Source organism: Rhinatrema bivittatum, chromosome 3 (assembly GCF_901001135.1).
Source record: "Rhinatrema bivittatum chromosome 3, aRhiBiv1.1, whole genome shotgun sequence".
NCBI classification, from domain to species: Eukaryota; Metazoa; Chordata; class Amphibia; order Gymnophiona; family Rhinatrematidae; genus Rhinatrema; species Rhinatrema bivittatum.
The window spans coordinates 579,136,000-579,152,698 of record NC_042617.1 but is presented as its reverse complement, the minus strand read 5'-3'; the positions used below and the strand labels follow the sequence as shown (position 1 = coordinate 579,152,698).

Below are 16,699 nucleotides of genomic sequence, written 5' to 3'. Positions count from 1 at the left end.
AAGATGCCACTTAGTCAGATAAGTCTTAAAATGCGCTACTTAGCCGGCTATCTGGCAAAACGTTAGATTTTTAGAAAGTCAGCAATCTGACTGATAAGTAGTGCTTTAAGACTTATCTGGTTTAAGTAACAGTTTTGCCACTACTTATCAGGATAAATTGGAACTTGTCTGGATAATCACCACTACTTATCGGTATAAATTGCCGATTTCAAGATTTAACCGGATAAATTGGATTTTTGTCCAGGTAAGTAGCGCACATTTGCTTTGCTCACATATTTTGTAATCTGACTTAAAAAATATACAATGTGGACATTTTACCTCCACAATTTACATGCATTTCCCTCCCCCTCCCCCTCAAGTCAGGCTTTACATGTGAAAGCTGGGAGGTTTTGTAACATGGGCATAGCAAGGAAATGAGCAGTTTTACCATTTCATCTACCAGTTTGCTCCAGGTTCTTCAGCCTGAACATCCCCGCATCCCATACCCAGCCCGTTATTTGACACTAAAGGCTTTTATTCTCGTGTGCAGCAGAAAACGAGCGGGCGTAGATTCATGCAAGTAACAGACTTTGCTTTTGCAGAACCTGAAGTAGCAGCTTATAACCGGAATCGTTATAAGCTGCTTCTACACGTGGAAGTCTGCTCGCATATGCTTACTTGCACTTGTATGTGGAGGTTTTAGAATGCCATACATGCGAGGACACGCTATTTTACATGCGTGACTGCTCATTTTTACGGGTGCAAGTTTGGAATATTCACCTTATAATGAGATCCTGTGTTTATATCCTGTTCTAATAGATCAGTGGTTCCCCCCCCCCCCCCCCCCCAGGACCACTCAGCCAGTCGTGTTTTCAGGATATCCCCAATGAATATGCATGAAATTCATTTGCAACCAATGGAAGTAGTTTATTCAGCTATGTCTGCAATAGAATATCTACAAAGGTCTAATTGATACTACAGCTATGCAACATTATTCTAAGAATGTGAATGAGAGATGCAGATAGGGAAAGTTTGGGCCATGAATAAGATCCAAAGTGCAGATCCAAACAATGTTGTATGTAACTTAACAGAAAACAAGTGTGCTTTGTATTATTATTATTATTATTATTATTATTAATTAATCAGAACAAACAAATAGGAATACCAGTCCTGCATATTTTGGATAGATCTATTGTGATTCCAGGAGGAAAACTACTGAGGATCCAGTGTAAATGCAAGAAAAGTTTGCCAGTTCCCACCATACAAGAAAACAGCTGGAGAGTTTCACCTCTCACTCAGCGAGTCAGCCAGCCAGGCAGCTCCCATGTGCATGTCCACTCTGTGTGTGTAGTTTGTCAATCCTTGCTGAACTGATTTCTAAAGATTGGAACTGATTGCAAAACAGAGCAGTCCCCTGGCATTTTTGGAATTCCTGCCTACTCTTGCCGGTCCTTCGAAGCTTTCACATTAGTCACTCCTTGATTGCAAGGAGGAACAGGGAAGGCTGAACAAAATGTTCCCTTGCTGTTTACACTTCAGAGGCAGGCGTCAGGTGACTTCAACTTTTAAGAGCGCCTTGTAAAAAAAAAAAAAATATGCCAAGTGCAACAGAGAGTGAGGATTGACGCTCATTGCAATTTTGTGTGATAAATCACAATGAGGGAACAGAAGGTTTACATGGTCGTCTTGTCTCTTCATGGTAAAAGAAAGCGCTAGCTTTAATATAATCTAATACCTGTGTGTGCCATGTCATCAGTATGTCCAGCAGTCTGCAGAGGTACAGCATACTGAAATTAAACTAAGTCAGAACATCGTTTTATTTTAAAGGTCCAAGAAAGAATTTATTTTTGGAAGGGGGAAAATAATTCTGTTACAGAAAGCCAACTAGCCTGCAAGAATGAATGCATGCAAAATACTAAAACCATTCAACAATTCTGCTTCATGCAGACGAGGGGGTGTGCTCCATTGCAGCCTCCCCAATAGAAATGGTTGATACAGAAGAAAAACAGTCTGATGCCCCTGTGAAGGTGTCGGGGGAAACCAAACAGCAGCATCTTCAGGTGGGGGGGGGGGGGGGGCTATAGAGAAACAGACACGCAGGGGTGAAAATAAATAAAGCAGGATCTCTTCATGAGTTTCTGGCTCGTTTCCTAGGCTGGTGCCTCATTTGCTGCTGGGTTGGCATAAACAGAGCAGCTCCACCTGTACTCCTAGCGCTAGCCCTGTTGTGTAAGCAAGCCCAGGGCTCGCCACCTCCCCACCGCTGAGACTGGATGTTCTTGGCATCCTGACAGGCGACTGAAGGCATGACCCAGGCTTGCCGGGTCACCTGTCGGAACCCCCAGACACCTCCAGCTCCCTGCCGTCTCCTTCGTTCTCTTACCGAAATGATCGGCCGGTAGGGTTCTTGCCTGTAGCATCAGATTTGTTTTTTGTTGTTTTTTTTTTAAGTACTGCTCTGTGTGAGAGAAGTAAAATCATACTCAAAGGGTCACGACCCTAGTGGTCAGAATAATGAGGGGCTGGGGGCAAGGATACCCAAGCTCAGCTCCTGCTTTAGTCACTGCCATTTGCTGTGACCTCTAGCAAGCCCATTTTATTATCCTGTTGCTTCACGCACCTACTTATATGGTAGGATTCATTGCATCTATATGTAAACGTTTGTATTGTGGCCTGATTAAGGATGCTGCATTAGTGCAAAAAAAATGAAGAAAAAGGGTCTACAAGAGGTGAATGACTCTATGTACCTGATTCACTTAACCATTTTTCCTCCTAGTCATAGAATAAAACCATAAATGTGTGTATCTCGCTGAGCACACAAACAACATGTGCTATTTGATAACCTGCGTACATGGCAGGAGTTGGATGCATGCTACTTTGTTGCTGCTCCTTCGGGGAGAGAGAGCGAGCCTCTTTATAGGACTCAGTCTGATACTCTATATATGGACCATTGTAAGGGGGCACTTTGATTTGGGGTGAGTTTTCGGGAGGTGGGTTGGGGTTGGGAGGCTGGTGTTGCAGACACATTCAGGGGTATCCATTGTAATATTGTCCTCATTAAAAAATGTTTGACCTACCTCCCGAAAACTCACCCCAAATCAAAGTGCCCCCTTACAATGGCCCATATATAGAATATCAGACTAAGCCCTATTCTCTCTCTCGTCTCTCATGGACATGGTTAAAAAAAATTCACGTAGCTCAGGCCACTTATGCACGTAAATGGCTGTTTTTGCGTGCGCAAGGCTTTTAAAATCTACCTTATAGTGAATCAGGCCTGCTGAGAGAAATCTGCCACCGTCCTTGTGTTCAGTTTTAATGTTCAGATAAAATCCTGCCCGAGATCTTGCCCAGGTCTTCAGAGAGGCCTCTCTTGCCAGGACAGCCAGTGTGACCCAAGCCGTGTTTCAGGGAAGACCAGAAAGCTAGAGGATGGTCTGACTGTTAGATGTTTTTCTCTACCCGAGCAGGAGAATAATGTGCTGTGCTTGAAATGAAAGGAGTCTGCTGCCCGCATGTGAAGTCTTGCAGAACGCATGCTCAGAAGGGGACATAGCAGGGACTCTCTTCTTTAAATGGAATGCGATGCATTTCTGATCGGCTTATCGGCATCGATATTCAGCCGCTGAGCAACTCGTTAAGTTAGCCAGATACTCCGCTCCTCCAGGGGACGCTTGTTAATACCTACCCCCGGAATGCCTCCGACTTAACAGGGTTATATAACGAGTTATCCAGCTAGAATATAGCCGGGTAAGAGTTTGAAAATCGCGGCTTGAATATCTATCCCGTCCTTTTTTTAACTTTTTTATTTTGTAACGGAAAGCTGGAAAGTGGCTGGGCACCAACGTTTCCAATCCCGTGAGTGGGGCCACCTGCAGCTGTCACCGGGCACGCCGCACGCAGAACTGGAAGTGTTAACAGCAATCTGTAAGCCGCTACACCAACTGGGAAATCCTGCAGAAGCAGAATGAATGGGCACGTTAGGAGAATGGATGCATTTTCTGCACCGGTTTCCAGCAGCTGCTCACAGTTCCTGCCACAGCTGGTGATGAATTTGTCTCCAGTTTCTGTGCATCTATGCTTAGGGTGGTAAGAGTCGAGAGGAACTTCTTACCCGCACTAGCAATTTGGAAAAGCTTGCAGGCAGGCATGAAATACGGTGTCTGTACTCTTTGGGGGACAGGAAAATAAATGGCTGAAGTGTTGCAGTATTTACTTGCATTGCCATAGTATATTCTGTCTCTCTCAGCTCAGGGTTATCAGGGGGGGGGGGGGGGGGGGGGGGAGGAGGGCAGGGGGGTGATCACATGGTCACTCCCACTGCTTTCGGTTCAATGTGCTAGTTCCTGCAAAAGCGAAAATCAAAGCTCATTCCAATCAGATTTCTGTCGGCTGAGCCTGCTTCCTTACATTAATCTTCTTGCCCTTCTGCTTTCGTGTCTGGAACAGGGGCTTTAATAAAAATTGGTGCTTTGGAGCTTTTTGGAGGGCCGGCGGCCTAGACGTGAAATCAGCCTTCTACACATGCCTCACAGTGAAGCCTTGTAATCTGTTCTCTAAGAGCTTCCTCTTCACAGCCTTTTAAAGCTGAGCAATCCTGCTGCCTTCACTGCAGAACTCCCCCATCACTGACAGCTTCATAATGTCTCTGTTGAGTTTGGGTTCGAATGTGTGCGCTCAGTGATGTTAACATTAGCGCATGCCGCCGTTGGTTCATTTTTTGGCATCTGGAATTCTTGGGATGCAGTTTTATTCTTACTTTCAGCATCAAAATATGACGTTAAGGAAGCACCAAGACAGCGGTAGACAGAAACATGCTTAAGAAAAAGTAGGCAAGCTGCCTGTACCTACGTGCTTAACATTACAAAATGGTAGCCAAGCTCAATACATAGCCATGAAACTAGGGCAGTATAAAAACAAAGCCAGTGCGTTCTGCAGAGCAGGGCCTCCCAAACCTGTCCTGATCACCCCAGAGCCGACTTCGTTTTCAGGACATCCCCAGTGACTACATTTGCAAACATTGGAGATTGGCCCTTTTAGCTCATACATGTTCCTTTTCTACGCTTCTCAGTTTTAATTGCATAGAAAAGGACAAGATTTTTAACTTTTGCAAATAGTCTTTATTACGAAACTAAGTCACCGGACTTTAATGGCACTTCCTATAGAGAGAATTAATTTATACAGCTTTCAAAGATGTGTATATGTGCCTCCCTGTAAACCGTTGTGATGGTATACTACTTAACGACGGTATAGAAAAGATTTTAAATAAATAAATACATGTTCATTGGGGATGTCCCGAAAACCCAGGTGATCAGGACAGGTTCAGGAAGTACCTGTGCTATAGAAACCTAAGCGAAGGGCCAGTCCAGTGTCTCGGTGGCAGTGCTTACAGCGCCGTGTAGAAAATCCTGAGTTCCACTCCCGAGTCGAATTTTTGTTCCTTGACAGGCCAACGCAATAAGAAGCGTGGTAAAACGGGTGCTTGTATTGAGCGCCTGTTTTCCTAACGTGTGCACAACCACCTTTCCTGGGCGCCCAATGCTTAATTAAAATGAGCTATTGCATTAAAAAGGACACGCTAAGGAGAAATTGTGCGTCCCTAGTGCTCAAATGCATCGAGCGCCCAAGAGATGTGGCTGTGCGCCCACAACTGCAACCGTTCTAATAGGAGTGACCATTTTATCCTGCCACGGTTGATTTATACACACAATGGCAAGGGGCGAAATTGGCCTGGAGCGTGCATATTGTCTTGTATATTGTGCGACCAGAATTTTTTTTTTTTAATCAATCCATTACATTATTTTTTAATTCTTAATCAACGCAAGCAATGGATCTACTGTTGTCTGTGGTTCCTCTTGACTTGCTGTATGACTTAACGCCAGCTCTAGGGCTGGAGTTAAATTTGCATTCTTAGAAAAATGTCTGTTGGGTGCCCGGGGATTTACTGCATCAGATGGTAACAGCTAATAGCCTCATCTGCATGGAATTTACATGTGATGAGCGCTATCAGCCACATAGTTGTTTAGGTGCGCATTTTGGGCGTGCTAATCCCCTTATTGCATCGGCTGTTAGTCTAGCACGTCCAAAATGCACGTCCAACCGCTTGTTAACCTGTGCGCTAGGCTGGGTGTGCTTTATTGCATCGGCTCCTGAGTGGGCTCAGGCCGGGCATGATATAGAGGTAGTGTTCATGGAAATTGGGGACTGAGTGGGGAAAGGGGATGAGGGAATTGTCATTATTTGTTATCGTTGCTTAGGGGTGTGTTGCGCCCGTCGGTCGCAGATGGCTGCGCCTCTCTGTCTCACCTCTGTTCTCTCTTTCCTCTCCTCTGGGCAAGATGGCTGCCTCCGCCTCCCTCTGCCAACCTCTCTGGTGTTCCCGGACCAGCATAGGCGATTGCATTCACCATTCTTACACTGAGGTCACTTAGGGCATGTGCACGCACCGCCCTCTCTTTTGAATACGTCATGGCAGGAACTTCGGGGACGTTCCCACCGCATGACGTCACTACCTCTTAGCCTCCGATCTCCAATCCAGCTACGAGTTAGCAAGGATTCCGTTCCAGCTAATTTCGACTTCCTTCAGAGACACCCGCTCTGAGTTCTCACTCCTACAAACCCTACGGGGTTACGCTGGCTACACCAGGGCGTTCTAGGTACCCACTCCTCGGGGGTCTTGCTTCGCTCCTATCTACTCTCCAGGTTTCCCAGCTCCATCAGTACCCTAGGTACCCCCCCGCTTCCTGGGGCCTTGCACTCGCCTGCCTTCCTCCTGGGTTAACCTGCACCTACAGAGGATATCTTGGCTCTGGAGCTCTGGGCCTTGCATCATCTCTACCTCCGATTTGTGGAGGCCACCTCTCCTACAGCTGCCAGTCTTCATGAGTACCCTCTCTCTTCAGTCTCTCTGCCTTGTCTCACCACAGAATATATTCTCGGTGTACTCCGCTCAGCGGATCACTACCGGATCTACCATCCCTGATTACATCATTTGTGACTGGGTACTTGGCCTACCCCGCTCCGTGGACCACTACCGGACCCTTCACTTTCAGCTTCTCTGCACTTGATGCAACTCAGTGCCTGGACTGAGCTTCATCATCAGAGACCTACTCCACTGGCTGAGGAGCGCAGCCCGCTCCTCGGGACTTGCCAACTGCTGTATAATAAAGTTTCTATTCTCTCTGTGGTCATTACTGAAGAGTCAGCCTATGGCTATATTTTCCCCACGGGGCCCCTCCCCGTGGGAGGAGTCATCGATATAGCAACCAAGGGTCCACAAACATGTCAAACTTACAACAAACTTACAACATGTCAAACTTACAACAAACTTACAACAGAGACCTGTCGGCCAGATTCAGAGCCCATAATTGTAGGGTTCTGGAGAGAGACTGGTACGTTTATTTATTTATTTATTTGTATTTTTCTATACCGGCATTCACGGAGTTCGTATCATGTCGGTTTACATAAAACAAGGGGTGAGAAATACATTATAACGTAAATAACTAATAACATAAGAGTATACATTAAAGTAAAACAAGTGCATGGAAGAAGAAGTTACAATAAAACATGGTCCTGGGCCCAGGATCAGCGCTGCAAGGAGCAGCCTAAGAATGTCTGAGGGTGAAAGAGAGGATATAAGATAGGAGGGAAAAATCCTCGGGAAGTTGTGAATGAAGCCAGGATCCCAGCCCCGATTTCAGCTGAGCAGGAAGTACGGAGGAGCAGGAGGAAACTGTCAGGTGAAAAACAAAAAATAAAAGAAGGTACGGTGAAATTAAAAAGGGCAGTTACTGAGATTTCGAGCACAAGACAAATAGGTGTGGCGGAATGAGCAATGAGTCAGGGGAACTCCTGGGTTTGTGTGCTGAGACGCTGTACCTTTTCGGTGCAACCTTTATCTCCCTGGGACAGAATTCATCCACCTCTATTTGCGTAGTAATAACAGGGAACATTTCTCCTTCTCCCTCTGCCCCTTTCCAAGGATTTTTGTACGGCCTGGGTGGCAAGAAATGCTCCGCTGGACCATCCATCTCGGAGCCACTCACTTGTATGCATCCGAAGCACCAACACACGCAGGTCCCATCAATCTCCTGTTCAAAAAAGAAGGTGCTAAAAAAATGACCAAATAAGTATCACAACACTGAGAACATTGTAATTTAATTACCAAGGCACCTGACTCACTTGTAACTGGCGGGTACGTCCCATTAACACATTACTAATGATATAAAATGTAAACTGGCACAAAAAAAAAAATCCTCCTACTATAATAATAGCAAAGGGAGCAAAAAAATCCATCACTCCATGACATCGTCAACAAGAGTCATCACTGAAATGAAACATAAACATTGAAACTGAATTAAAGATTATGAGCCGCACCGCTTATCTCTGCAGCCGGAAGATGCTAATAGACTCTTGTCCTGGTTGCACCGGCAGTCGTATATTATCTTGGTGAAATTATTTCAGGAGTAATGATGACGGAATAGCTAGAATTACAGCCCTTGCATCGTCTCTTTCCTCTTGTCGCTCATCTCCCCGTTAGCCGGGCGATGAAAACTGCAGGGGGACTCGTCCAGGTTCACATGGGCCTCTAAAAGGAGAAACGGCCCCATATTCAATTGTTATTGCAGCTGCCGAGGGCTTTTTATGTGCTTGGGATTGTCTGTGAGCTCCAGAGGTAGGTTGTTATGGGTTGAGGGAAAACCCCACTCTACCCCCCTACATTTTAAGGACCAAGGTCATGCCCTATTAACAGATAAAATAAATATCTTTATTCTTACATAAGTGTTAATATTTTCATTGTATTTACTGTGAGGCTTATTTTTGTTAGCTGCTCTTGTAGTCTCCTCCTATAACATTTCTAAGCACAACAAAACAGCGCAGTGCAGGGTACACTATATTTTCATGTATCAGGGCATGAACTCCTCAGGAATAATGTTTTGTGGTCAAGGAATACTTTCCTGTGATCTCTTTATATGAGATCCCCCTATTCCACAGTGAATGTGCTGCTCGTGCACATGAAAGAACGTGCGTTGGTATCCGCCCCTATGAACTTAGGGCCCCATAGGTCAAATCCTCCTCCCTGACAGAAAATAAACCCGAAACCCGGTACCCCTAGGGCAAGTGGACTGTGTGGACTGGGAGAAAGTGGCCATGGATATTCCAGGAGGTCTTCAAACAGGGGATAACATCCAGCTGCGAGATTACTCCAATCAAAGATGTTTATGTTGCATAAAGACTTTTGCATGGAGCACCAGCTTTGTGTGCATTAAGGTGATTGTATATTGATTTAGCTTTCTGCTCCAGGCAAACACCAGAAGGGCCCTGAAATATGTCTTTTCCCCCCTCTCCTCGATGGCAAAGAACGCCTTAATTTCCTCCTTCTTGCAGAGGACAGGAGCCACATGAGATATAAACAAAGGCAATTTGGAGAATTTCATTGTGATCATTTATTGTTTACTTGGAAGATAGATTAAAATGCTTTCGGTCACCGGGGCAGCCCAGCGCACAGCACTGGGTTGCTTTGAATGCCCGCATTCTTCCCGATCCTCTCACTGATATAAAATTAAATCCCCCAAAGGTGCAGAGGCTTTACTTGCCGGAGAAATGAGTCTCGCCCCTCGAGCAGAAACGCCGCTGCTGGACAAAGTTCAGAGGCAGCAGCAGCATGGAATTCTGGGAAAGAAATCTGGAGGATTCCTTTTTCATAAAACGAACAGCTCAGAGCCGTTCAAACTTGTCCCCCGCCCTTTTTTTTTTTTAATTTCCCTCACCCGCCTGCCAAGTTCATGCTTATTAGACTTAATGTGCCAAAACATGTTATTTCTTTAAGTACAATATTACCACCGAAATGCAGGAGGCATCGTTGAAAGGAGCTTCCTGCTGCCTGATGAGGTTTATTACACAGCGGCAAGAAAAGAATCCCTTCCTGTGTCACAGTCACTGTGCCTGAGCAATGAATGCAGCCGCACCAGAGTCACATCGCGTAACTTTAACAAAAAAAAATGAATATCACAAGCAGATCTGGACCGTCTGTGAAAACAGAAGCTTTCCCTCACCAAGACTTCCACGCAGGGTGATGTATATACTGACGGGAAGGAAGAAGGGGGACGTATAGTGCACAGTAAGTGAACCAGAGCAAGGCTTGCAACAGGGTCAAACGGGGAAATGCCATGAAGAAAAAGCAGGTGTAAGCAAATAGGACTTCAGGGCCAGCTCATGGGGTGATTTATACGTTAAGGAAACTCCAAAAAGTTAAAATGCCCGTGGTTATATCTTGTGCTGTAATTACTCTGTTCTTAAACCAGAAACTTGAGAAGCTTCAGTGGAACAGAACAATATTCACAAAAACAAAAATACATTTTGAAAAAACTGTGATACTACTTAGATCTCAATTGATAGGAATCCAGCTTGGTTGTGCGTTTCATGACTTGACGATAGCTATCAAATTCATCCCAAACAAAGGCTGCTCAGGACCATGCGCTCTAATTCTGGCACTTAGATGACTGTGGCATGGACAGGATGCGATTCTTTTATAGACAGGGACAGGCAGACCGTTATTGCACCTTCTCCCTGTTTTCTTTTATAGACAGGGACAGGCAGACCGTTATTGCACCTTCTCCCTGTTTTCTTTTATAGACAGGGACAGGCAGACCGCTATTGCACCTTCTCCCTGTTTCTGGCAACAAGGATTGATGTTTTTATTTGTGTACACTGGGTTACGATTCTGATTTATTTGATCTATGGCATGAATAGACCTTTTAAAGCAAAGGAGGTCTCTGCCAACCAGGTTCATCTAATTTGGGTCATCCGTTTTTTTTCTCGTTTTGGCTTTCCAACAGTCTGTGCTGTCAGCTTCTAGAGTCTTTCACGTACCCCCGTGCAAATCGAAAAAAAAACCTTTTCAATTGTGTGTTCGCCTAAGCCTTCATTTTCCGTCCCATGCTAGCCCCTAACACTAACTCCCACTCCTACCCTCACTCTTACACAGGTAACCCTTTCCCCCCCTTCTTCAGGGATCACCTTTGGTGGCTGCAGGGGTGGTGAGCAATCTTTCTGCAGCTCCGAAACAGTTTAAATCAGGGTTTAGCCAGGTGAGGACCAGCGAAAGCTGGGAGTCCCAAGGGAAGAAGGAAGGCTTGTACTTCACCCATAAACAAACAAAAAAAACCAAAAAACAGGCCCACACCCAAGTGTTGTTCCAAAGCAGAGAACAGTTATTCAGAAAAAGGGAAAAAAAAACAAGGTCAGCAAAAAGCAGGCAGATTACAGTCCAGTCCAGAAAACACCAGAAAAGAATACTTCAAAGCATTTCAGCACCATTCCCAAAGCAACCCAGCTGATCACATCAGCACAGCAGTCCTTCTCTTCTCCTTCATCTCTCTCTCTCTTTGTAACTGTGGCTTACCCAGGCAGAACGGGGGTCCCCTCAGCCCTTGGGACTGGCGGGAACCTCTACATTCCTCCAGCAGTCTCGGCACTCACCCTGGCATCCTGACACCTGGAGCCTAAGCCTCTCTCCAGTCTCCTCCTCCGCAGATCGCAACACTCTCCTTCTCCGGACTCCTCCTGCAGACTCCTCCCTTGGGCTTCTGGAAACCCCTTTTATTGCTTTCTCCCACAACATCCCCTTTTGGGGGGAAGGTTCCCCTCGTCACTCCACACAGTGCTCCTTCCTCCAAAAACCTCTGGAAAGTTCCTAATGATAATAATAAATCCACTATTATTCCCTATGTGCTTTCCTTCGTGAGGCCAGTACGGGGCTACACTCAGCCCAAGGTAATAACTTGCCTGAACTTCTCTTTATCCTTACTCATCCTCTACCTGCATAAAGCGTAGGGTTCCAATAGATTCTCAATATCAGTCATCTAACGTAAAAACACTGCGGGAAATTTGCATTGCATTAACTTCATTAAACAGTTAAGCCCCGTGTCCAGTCCCGGGTCTCCTCCCTCTTTTTTTCCTTCTTAATCTTACTCCATGCAATACGTTTGCAGCCATGAGATTAATGTCTCCCAAACATGTTTGATTTGCACCTCCATGACAGGAATAAACCCCATGCTCTAAAGCAATCTCTTTCATTCTCAGGAGTTCATGCAACAGAATACAGCCCTCCTGGGATTTTCTGTTACTTTTCGTGGTCTGTTTTCGGCTGCCGTGGGTCTATGGGGGGAGAGAGGAGGAGGAGCACCACCTGTGCCTTTGAGGTACAATGAGGAAGCTGAGGAGCTCTGAAAACGACAAGAGATAAAAGTGACTGTGTAATCTAAATTCCATCAAGTGATGCATCATCTACATTGGGAGGGAAACCATTAACTTGCCCTATATCCAATGGGAGGGAAGATATAAACCAATTTAAGAAGTAAATTAAATTGCTTTAACATCCTGAACATAAACAAAGACTATGAGAAGGCAATTACTTAAAGAACTATATCAACTGGCATTAACGTCTGAAGTCACAAACTTGCTAAAAAGCACTTATAACATCTTAAAAGAGAATACATCAGCTGCAAAGAACTTTGTTTCATCAATTGCATCTTATCAGTAATGAGAAATCTTGGAAACCACCAATCCTCTTAAGTGTTTCATTGAGTTGTGACTCAAATGTTTAATACACGCCAAGATCATCGCTTCTTTATACAATATACAAAATTGGGACTTAAGGTAAGCAATGTGAATGGCCTTGAACGTAAACTCCCCCCTCTCCCTCCCACCCCCAGCAGGGAAGTTCTGGAAAATATCTCTTCTGGCATAGCCGCAGTGTTACTCCTAACATAGAAATGTGAGATATGGCCTCTGAAAACGTTATCCAAGTTCAACCATCACAAGGGTTACCGATGTTATACAACAAGGCCACTGTGTAAAGACATTCAGCAAGACTTGGGCAAAAAAAAAAGTCTTTCCAGTTATTTTATCCTTCCCTCCAGCTTATCTGGGCAAGTAATCAACTGTTATCACTCGTCCAACACACAGTTGGTTAGTCACAGGATGGAGGACATCTCACATTCTGAGAAGATCCCCAAATCTCAGTGCTTCCCTCTACCTTTTAAGATAATGTGCTCTAGTGATCTGATGCAGGGTCATCTCTTTCTCAGTCTGAGACATATATAGAGATATAGATATAGTTATATAGATATATATAGATATATAGTACATATATAGCCTACATAATGTTACACTGCATTTTAAACAACGGTGTTCTTGAGAAACAGAATATACTTAACAAAGAGATTCCAACATGCTTTTTAAAATGTTTTCCGTAGTTGAACAGTTATGTTTCCTCACAGTAACAAAATATAAATAAGAGTGCCATAGAAAATGCCGGAATACTTACGTACATGGTGAAAGCATTGCATCTCTTGGGTTTACTCTGATTGACATTACCTAGACAGGCCCAGACTCCTTTAGCTTTCCAGGACCCTGGACAGTGGCCATGCTGCCGCTGTGAGGAGAGGAGACGGAGCAGGCCTCAGGGCAGGCCCGACGAAGGAGCGGCGGCGTCCAAGCCGCAAGAAGGGCTCCGGGAGCGGCTTCCCAACGCAGGCGAGTCCGGGGATGCGGCCTCTGGGCCGCGGAACCAGATGGCGACGTCGGCGGCTCCAAAGCCACAAAGACAGCCTGGTCGGTGGCATCGGGTGTGTCAGCTGGCTGGAGAACACTCGGGCAGCTCCCGAGGGCAGGCAAGGTCGGGGCTTCTGCGGCCTCCAGGCTGAAGGTAAGAGCCTGCTCGTGGGCAGGATCACAACAGGAAGGCTTGGGTGGAAAGCCAATCTTTTGTTTCCTGAACTTAAGGTAACATAGATCCAGGTGCAGGGTTAGTGGCAGTTTGTTTCAAATTTTTGGTCCATAGCAGCTGAAAGCGTAGAGTCTCATGCAGGACAATCTGGCAGTGGCCATCGGAGAAGAGAAAAGAAGAGCCATTTGAGTTCCACTGAGGGTGAAAAGTTGAGACAAGTATTCAGGGACCTGTCCATTTAGGCATCTGAAGACAATGCGGACGGTTTTACATTTTATCCTGCTTTCTTCAGGGAGCCAGTAAAGCTGATGTAGAATAGGCTTGACATGAGTTGCTTTTGCACCTACCAAAACTCTCATGGCAGCACTTAGAGGGAACTGGAGGCCCGTCACGCTGTATTGTGAGTTGCCATTGTATAGCAAATTTCAGTAATCAGTTCTGCTAGTGATTAGCACATGGATTACAGTAGCAAGATTGTGTCTATCAAGGTAATTGTGGAGTTGGCATATCTGATGCAGATGCTTGAAGTTGGACCTTACTACTTTAGTGATTTTAGGTTCCATTAGGTTTTGGCAGATTTAAACCCCTAGGCAATGAACTGACTTCTTAGGGTATAAGGTGGTATCTGCTAGTGAGAGAAGGGATTGTAGGAGTTGACCTTAGCGGCTGAGCCAGAAGAGTTCCAATTTTTATAGATTTATCTGAATTTGTGATTATTAAGTTACTATAGGGCTGCTGCTATAAGGAAGTCACTAGTAATGGTTGGTTGATGCTTGATCGATCCTACTTTGAAAGAGAGCTGTATGTCATCTGCAAATAGGTGACATTCAATGTGGTAAATCACAAATATGGTTCATATAGATATTGAATAGGAATGGGGAGAGGACTGAGCCCTGAGACGTTCCTACAGGCTGGATGATTTTTTAGCCCATGTAATGTTGCATTGTGTTGGCAAGGAATGATTCAAACCATTTCAGACCACTGACTTACCTCTTTAGGGGATGGATCTACCTATCAAGCAACATGATCACTTTTGCACCTCCCATTGCTTACAAATTCCAGCTTACTCTCTTGTAAAGTCTAGTGGCTTTACATTAAGACCAGTGGAAAGTGTTCATTTCCTCATTGTAGGGTTCAGACCATTTAAATATGCATTTCGGACTCAGTTTTCTCTGCCTCCTTCTACAGTAAGTTCACAGTAAGTTCTATTTTTTGTCTTTTAATTTAAAAGACCCCTTCAGAGAAGGCGTAACCCAGCAGCTATCTGAAATAAAAATGGCAGACGTTAACTACTTTCATTATGCATCCCAATGACTTCCGCTGCACATCACAGCACCAGTTTATAGAGACTACAGGCTTGACATTTTTTTTTTTAGTAAGATTAAAATTCCATTGCAAACAACAATGTATTTTGATCATTAGGCAGGGATTAAAGTAAGCTGGGGTGAGCAGAAGGAGATGGTGAATGTCGGGTCCTATCTTATATCCCTAAAAATCAGCAATGCAAAATTGGACTGTCTAGCAGAGAGAAAAAGAGAGAGACAGATAGACAGACAGATCTGTGTGCATGTGCATGCGCACACACACACACACACACACACACACACAAGGGGCTGTATATAATTGGGGGGGGGGGGGAGTGGGGAGAGAATGATGTGCATGGACTGGGAGAGAGTTCTTGTGGTGTTAATGTCTGATGATCTGATCCATAGCAAAGCACGGTGACAAGGTCGTGACTAGGGATGGAGGGATTCTGGGCCGCGTAGAGAAACGTATAACCAGCAGGAAAAATGAGATGATAATTCCTCTGTACAGGTCATTAGTGAGACCTCACATGGAGTACTGTGTTCAGTTCTGGAAGTCACGTCTCCAAAAGGATAAAGATAAGTCAGAAGCAGTTCAGAGAAAGCCAACCAGAATGGTGTGGGCTCTGCATCAAAAGACATAGGAGATGAAATTTGAGAACCTAAATACAGGTATATATACCCTAGATTCTAGGAGAGGAGAGATAAGGAAGGTATGGTACAGCCTTTTAAATACCTGAAAGATATTAATACATATGAATCAAACTTTTTCCAATGGAAAGGAAGCTGTAGGACTAGGGGTCATCATATGAGGCTCCAAGAGGGTAGAATCATGAACAATGTCAGGAAATACTTTTCAGAGAAAGGGTAATGGATGCCTGGTTTGCCCTCCTGGAAGATGTGGTGAGGATCATCACCGTGATATAGGATTTGCTGGAGAGGTAACAGTGATGGGGTCGTTTGGCAAAAGTGGTCATAATGTAATGAAATTTAACATAATCAGTGAAGGAAGGACAATAAGGAAAACTACTGTGGTACTGTTAGGAATCTGTTGCCGGATGGGCGGAGCAATCAGATAGGCGTAGGTAAACTGTATAAATCACTCCTCCAGGGGGAGGAGTCCGCAATCTGTTAGGAGTTAGACTGCGGAGTCAGCAATCTGTAGGAACTGCTCCTGTGGAAGGAGAAGTTAGCAATCGGTTGTGAATCTGCTAGGGAGTAACAATCTGTTATGAAACTGCTCCCCGCGAAGGAAGGAGTAGTAATCTGTAATGAACGTGTTGCTGAAGACCCCTGATGGAAAGGAGTATCAATCTGTTATCAGTGGAGTGCTTGGAGAGGGCACTCAGCTGTAGAGAAATGTAGAAAGGTGGATCCTTGGACCGATGGCAGATGACAGCGCCCCCAGGAGGATATCCTGAGAGGGACCACCGGCTAGGCTGGAGTATGGACACAAACACAGATAGTTCTTTATTAGACAGGTTAGTAGAACCACCAGAGGTGGCAGTAGTGAGCTGATATGCCCGGCAGTGCTGAAGTCCTTCTGGTACTGGAACAGCGATCCCAGGGTTACAGAGCTGTAAAGAAACTATAGAGCGTGAGTAGACAGGGTATGATGCATTCATAGCTAGTAGTAGATGACAACACTCACATAAGGTCTTGAAAGAAGCTCAGTAGCTGGAAAGGG

The 16,699-nt window shown here is 45.0% G+C and overlaps 1 long non-coding RNA gene across 2 annotated transcripts; it reads right to left on the bottom strand.

The window, feature by feature from the left end:
• Positions 1-7,322: 7,322 nt before the first annotated feature.
• LOC115088391 lies at positions 7,323-11,472 on the bottom strand. 2 transcript variants are annotated; one of them, XR_003855766.1, is made up of 5 exons: positions 11,381-11,455; positions 9,817-9,962; positions 8,353-8,563; positions 7,855-8,066; positions 7,323-7,708 (listed from the first exon to the last, which is right to left on the bottom strand). It is a non-coding gene; the product is annotated as an uncharacterized LOC115088391 (long non-coding RNA). The 2 variants fall into 2 exon arrangements; XR_003855765.1 differs by lacking the exon at positions 9,817-9,962 and having other exon boundaries at positions 11,381-11,472.
• Between the last annotated feature and the right edge of the window lie 5,227 nt (positions 11,473-16,699).